At 37.8% G+C, this 6,790-nt stretch overlaps 1 pseudogene; it reads right to left on the minus strand.

Annotated features, from left to right (window-relative positions):
- Nucleotides 1-370: 370 nt before the first annotated feature.
- Nucleotides 371-6,790, minus strand: LOC127452663 (uncharacterized; annotated as a pseudogene).

Here is a 6,790-nt window from a genome sequence, read left to right on the forward strand (position 1 = left end):
TTTATGCATCTGCATAATAGAATTACATTCAACACATGCATGGACTTTGCAGATAGCTGTATAAGTGCCCTCTTCACATGGAATCATATCCCTTGAGATAATTTGCCATTCGGTGTTGGCGCAGGGAGACAGAAATCCACAGTTGCACTGAATGCACTCCCCACAGGTTTGACTTGAAAGGAGATAACTTTAATTAGGGACAGGTGAGGCACAGAGAAGGAGGTACATTGGTGAAGATGAGAGGGGGCACTATGCTGTAGATCTGTTAGAGCATGGGAGAGGACTAGCTGGGTCTAGTGACACTTGAGGTGAAGAGGCGCAAAACGTGGGTGATCTGGAGGGGCAGGCAGAGCATTATCTGGAGAGAAATCTAGAGAGCCATGAGCGAGACTGGACTTTGTTTCTTAGAAAATGTGGAGCACACAGAAGCTTGCTGTGGCATGATGCACATCAGGCCAAGACACACAGCCAACAGAACCAATAGAGAGAAGACAAACATAGAGATAGCCTACATAGACCAGGAAGACTGGACTGAGTACAGTGTCTGGGGTAAAGAATCCCCAGTGGCTGCCATGGATGGAGTTCTTTGTGTCCTCCCAGACATGTAAGCCCCCGAGTAAGGCAAGTACTTCCTGATTACAGAGCGAACCTGCGGGAAGGGGTGTTTGACAGGGGTGGTAAAATTTGTTTCAGGCCTTTCCTCCAATCCAGGTCCAAATCCAGCTATATCCTCTTCCTCAGCAGCTCCACAGGTGTGAGGAGAGCTTGAAACGATGAACTGGCCAAAGGCAGTGATCACGGATATTGCTCAGCAGAGCAGCACCAAGCACAAAACACACCTACAAGTCACTAAGCCTGCATATCTAAAAGAAAAACAGGCTGTGTCCTGAATTGTACTATTGCATGCTAAGCAAAATGTAATACTCTGGAATTTTATAGGCAGAGTCTTTAAGGTGTTTCAAATATGCTGCAAAATCCAAATAGCTGAAATGTAATTTACTGCCTTGCACTTGAGTTAATTGCTCCCTATATAAAGCTTTCTTAACATTCTTAAACATAAATACTGATCAAGAAGGTACTCTAATTCAGTGGTTCTCAACCAGAGGGGCTGCAAGATGAGAAAAAAAAAAAAAAAAAGAATATATATATATATATATATATATATATATATATATATATATATATATATATATATATATATATATATATATATTGTAATTAATTATTATGATTAATCTATTGATCTATTGACATGTCTAGTTCCGGAAAGGAGGGGGCCTTTGAAAATTAGCTTTGGCAGTTAGGGGCCTTGGAGTCAAAATGGTTGAGAACTACTGCTTTTTGTGTCATACAAAAGTAAACAAATATGTCTTTAAAAAACAATGAGTGAAACTTTACTACCATGAACTGCATAGGCCCAACAATATGCAACGTTATCAAGTGTTTCAAAATGTCTCTTGAATTTCAAGTGTCATGCTCTTGGCAGCCAAAAATTCATACAAAACATTGTGGTTGGTACAAACTGTTTATCCTCGTTGCATGTGAACCCATAATTTTGTTCATGGTTTTTGAAGATGAGGGCTTGTCATGCAACCTGTCCATGTTGGCATCCACTTATCTGGCTAGCTCCAACAAAGCCAAGTTGATGATGAGTTTGATGCCAACAACAAAAGATATATATGAAAAAATCATCCCTTTTAAAATTTGATAAGTATACTTAGCTATCCAATGCACGATTAAAGGGTTAGATGCATTTTATTATTAGATGCATATACATTGTTTTTCCATTTTGGGTCATGACCCACCTGTTGAGAACCACTGCTCTAATTTACGTCCTCTAAAATCAGGAGGTCCAGACTTGCTTGTTCCTCACAACCAGCATTGCAGGTGTGAATTAAGTTTTTTTTACTTTTTTTATTTTTTATTATTGAAACATCTTAGAACAACAAAAAGGCAAATTACTTTTGATAATATCTGTCAATATTGACTGAGAACACAATAAAACCTGTACACAAAACTTAAATAACAAACAAAAGCACCAAAAATACAACAAAAACAAGATATAAAATAAAAAGTTGTAGGGGATTGTTATATAAATCCATATTTGTCTAATACAGATTTTCCATCACTTTCAGTGCATCTAGATACACAGACAGTTCCATTATAAAAGACTGCAGATGGGGTGGTGTTTTTAAACATGTACATTTATGTATAAATAATTTACAAAAGCAACAAATTATTTAGAACAAAAGAGACCTTTTTTTCATTAAAGGTGCACTCAGTATTTTTCCCCTGTTAAAAAAGTTTTACTCCTAAAGAAATGAATTGTAATTGTGAGACATATGTATAAAATGATCACCCTAGTCATATCAGTAACCTTATAAAAGCTGCTTTATTCTACATGGGGCAGGGGCCCCATGTAGCCATTTTAGAATCGCACCGCGTAATACTACTCAATCTCAGTAACCGTCTTGTTATTGGACACTTTCACTCTTGGATTAAATGAATCATGGCTGATTGTGAATAGTGAATTTCTACAATGGCATCTGTAACTGAAAACAATTTATTTTGAATGATGCTGCATCCACACCACTAGGTGTGTCCAAGTAGACACAGACAAAAAGTTACTGAGTGCACCTTTAAGTGTGAGCAGAGGCAGCAGACACATGGTGAACTGCCTGACCAGAAGGGGCAGAACACTGTAGTGATACAGGTGCAGAAGCACTGAAAACTCCTCTGGTTCAGATGCACCCACAACACTGCCCAGTGCCCCAACCATGCCAAGATGAAGCTTTAGACATGCAGACGTGGCTCAGCCATGAGTTCCAGTAGCTGTATGCTAACTTCACACTTACTCCAATTTCTAGCACTGCTATTACACACTGAACAAATAAATATAGCCACAAAGCATATATTACCCCTGAGAAAGAGACTCAATTTTTTAAATGTTAAAAAGTAATGAAAACAAAAATGGTAAAAGACAATAGCAAAGACAATTAATTAGTTATTAAATGATTAGTGATCTAATGACTTATGTCTATCATTAGGTTTGTACTCAAGAATGTAACCACATACTGTACTCGTGGGTGGGGGTTAACCACTAAAAACTCATATCAGACAACCACTAATCTAAAATATGGGAAGGGCTGTGTCCTCGTCTCTGGTGGTTATGGCCCTAGCTGTGCTAAATTCCTTACTTGTAAGTCTCTTTAGATAAAAGCAAATACCAAATGTATACATTTAAATAAAGTGGGGTTCAGTGACGGTGAAATTATTCACTCGGCCTGAACTTTCACGTTTGGTCCCAGATTTTATTTAGTTTGTAGTGCCTCTCTGTTTCTTGGTTGGGAGTATGTTCCTGGTTGTCCTGCCTTGTCAGCACCCCTGATGAGATTGACAAAGTCAATTGGTTACAGGAGGACAAAGAAAGGAAGAAAGATTCCTCATTGCATTTGTGGTTTTACGCAGAAAAGGTTATTGGAGACTGGCTGTGGCAGTACAGCCACACGATGGATGTGAGCGCAATGCAGATGCATGCCGTGGAAAAGCTTGAAAAGTCACGCACACAGCTCCTGCTGCTGTGACGAACTAATCACGTACTTGCCTCACTCACTCACTTTGACAGACAGGTTATTTCATTCTTTGCTCAGACAATGGGCAATACATATTTGTTATACATTTTTTTTTTTTTTTAATTAAAAAAAATAGCTGTTAAACTTTCCCCTGAAATGTTTCAATATGCCACCTGTCTCTTTATCATAATGAGTTTGACCTTTTCAACAGCCACTGACAGTAATCAGTTCTAGAATGCCCATGAGTGCTTCTAGGCAATGAACAATGATTACGCAATCTCTTAATCCCCTGCTACTTACAAGCATGGGCAGAGCCACTGGGTCTGCTCTTCTTTCATTCGTTTTCCCCACTCACACAAATTGATTAGCTGAAATAATTAATGGTGTAAAAGTTAGAAGTCGTCTCATTGTGCTGCTCCCATTGTAATTCTTCTACACTTCTGCACTTCACTCTCCACACAATTAATTGCTACAGCTAATCAAATATGAGCTTAGAGATACAACAAACACCTGCAGATTCACGGTCCTGCTCAGACTAAAAGAACAGGACATGTGTTAATTAAAAAAATTAACACATGTACAATTGAATAAATGGATGGAGAAACAACAATACCTTAATTGAATGAGAGGATTTTTTCAGTTTGATTTTTTTTTCTCCCAAGATTAATCCTTCACTATTTATCTCTTTGTCAATTCTATCTCCATCACTTCCGCATATGCTCAGCGGATCTCATGTGCAGACTGCAGAGTGAACATATTTCTAAACTTTTTTAGCACAACCCCTCCCCTCTCTAAGCTGTCTGTGTTGGCTTATCAGTTAAGTCAAGTGTGTGAGCAGAACTGCCCTTTTCATTAGGCCAGTACAAAGGGCAGCAATGCCACCATAACTAAGCATCCATTTAATTCAGGAACACATCAAGACACCAGTTTACACACATGCAAGGGAATGTGCACACACTGATCTTAAAAGGGATAATTCACCCAAAAAACTAAAATTCTCTCATCATTTACTCACACCTGTGCCGTCCCAGATGTGTATCACTTTCTTTCTTCTGCAGAAAACAAAATAAGATATTTAGAAGAATATTTCAGCTCTTTAGGTCCTCACAATGCAAGTGAATGGTTGGCAGTACTTTGAATCTCCAAAAATCACATTTATATTTATATTTACATTTATTCATTTGGCAGACACTTTTATCCAAAGAAACTTACAAAAAGAGGAAGAATACAACATAAGTGATATTATAGACGTAAAGACAGCATTAAAGTAATCCAGACTCCAGTGGTTAAATCCATATCTTCAGAAGAGATATGATAAGTGTAGGTAAGAAACAGATAAATATTTAAGTCATTTTCGCTACAAACCTCCACTTTCACTTCCACATTCTTCTTCTTTTGTTTTTGGTGGTTCACATTCTTCATGCATATCACCACGTACTTGTTGGGGCTTGTCAAAGGTGGTGATTTATAGTAAAAAAGGACTTAAATATTAAAAAGGACTTAAACTTTTTCTCACCCACACCTATATCGCTTCTGAAGACAGATTTAACCATTGGAGTCTTATGGGTTACTTGTATGCTGCCTTTATGTGATTTTTGGAGATAAAAAGTTCTGGTCATCATTCATTTGAATTGTATGGACCTTCTAAGCTGAGATATTCTACTAAAAATCTTCATTTGTGTCCTGCAGAAGAGAGAAAGTCATACACATCTGAGTTGGCAAGAGGATGTGTAAATAATTAGAGAATTTTCATTTTTTGGTGAACTATCCCTTTAAGTTATTTTTTTACAATAAATCTCCACCTTTGACCAGCAGATGGTGATATGCATGAAGAATGCAAATCGCTTACAACAAAAGAAGAATGTGGAAGGGAAAGTGGACTAGCTTATAGTAAAAAAAGGACTTAAATTCTGATCTGTTTCTCACTCGCTTTTAAATATATGGATTAAACCACTGGAGTCTTATGGATTACTTTTCTGATGCATTTATGTGCTTTTTGGAACTTCAAAGTTTTGGCCACCATTCATTTGCATTTTGAGGACCTACAGAGTTGAAATATTCTTCTAAAAATCATTGTGTTCTAAAAATAATTTGTGTTCTGCAGAAGAATGGAAGTCATCTGGCATGGCATGAGGGTGAGTAAATAATAAGAAATAATAAAATTAAAATTAAAATTTGAGTGACCTATCCCTTAAACTGCCAAACACACTTTCACGTATACATGGTCTGACACATACACCTGCGCAAATTGTGCACACCAAGACTCCATCTATATTCTCTAAAGCAAACAGATATTTCAGGAATGATTGGGAGCAAGAAGAAGGGGAGAAAGAGGAGAGAAAGCGCTTATCTGTTTGGGAGTTTAGGTGTCGACGCACACTAATTCTCAACAGGATATGAAATGATAGATTTCTGCCATGGTTCAATAAAGCTGCGTTATTGATTTTTTAAATATGTTGTACCAAGACACAAAATGGCTATTGAACTCCACCAGACAGTCTTAAACAAAAGAATAAGGTCAAAATCAACGTCAGACAAGTGTTGGCCTACACAGAGATAGATGTGTATGTGTGTGATATTTTCTTTTTTATCTGTCATTTGTACAAGGCAGGGGTATCTCTGTTATTCCATCCAAGTATTTCCCTCTTTTAATTACATTTCATCACACTCCCACATAATTGGATTAGGCTACCCTGCTGTCCACAAGCATGATAAGCAATTTATTTTTCTGTTATAATTGGATTAAATCCAATTTATATACCTAAGCAAAATCATAGCTTTAGCTGTAATTTTGGGTCGCACTATTGTCATATTTTTCTGTTTGCACTTTCTGCGCATTCTCCGTAACCGCTGTCCCTCACCTGGGTAGGGTTGCACCACCTGTTACAGTTCAGTAAGTTCTCATGTAAGTTAGGACGTAAAGTTCACACTAAGGGCTTAGTAGCTACTAGTTAGTTTGTAACTGGGTGTGTTCACACTTGGCAGGTTTGGTTCGATTACAACGAACTCTGGTGCGATAGTGCGGTTCATTTGAACAAGTGTGAACGCTGCCATCCGAACCTTGGTGCGCACTAAACAAGCGGTCCGCTTCCAAACTAACTCTTGTGTGGTTCGATTGATATCTGAACGCAACATGGAACAAAGATGTCTAAACGGACCAAAAACAGGAAGTAATTTGTCTAATACTGACCTCAAGCATACCTGATTCTTCTCATCAT

Source organism: Myxocyprinus asiaticus, chromosome 15 (assembly GCF_019703515.2).
Source record: "Myxocyprinus asiaticus isolate MX2 ecotype Aquarium Trade chromosome 15, UBuf_Myxa_2, whole genome shotgun sequence".
NCBI lineage: Eukaryota > Metazoa > Chordata > Actinopteri > Cypriniformes > Catostomidae > Myxocyprinus > Myxocyprinus asiaticus.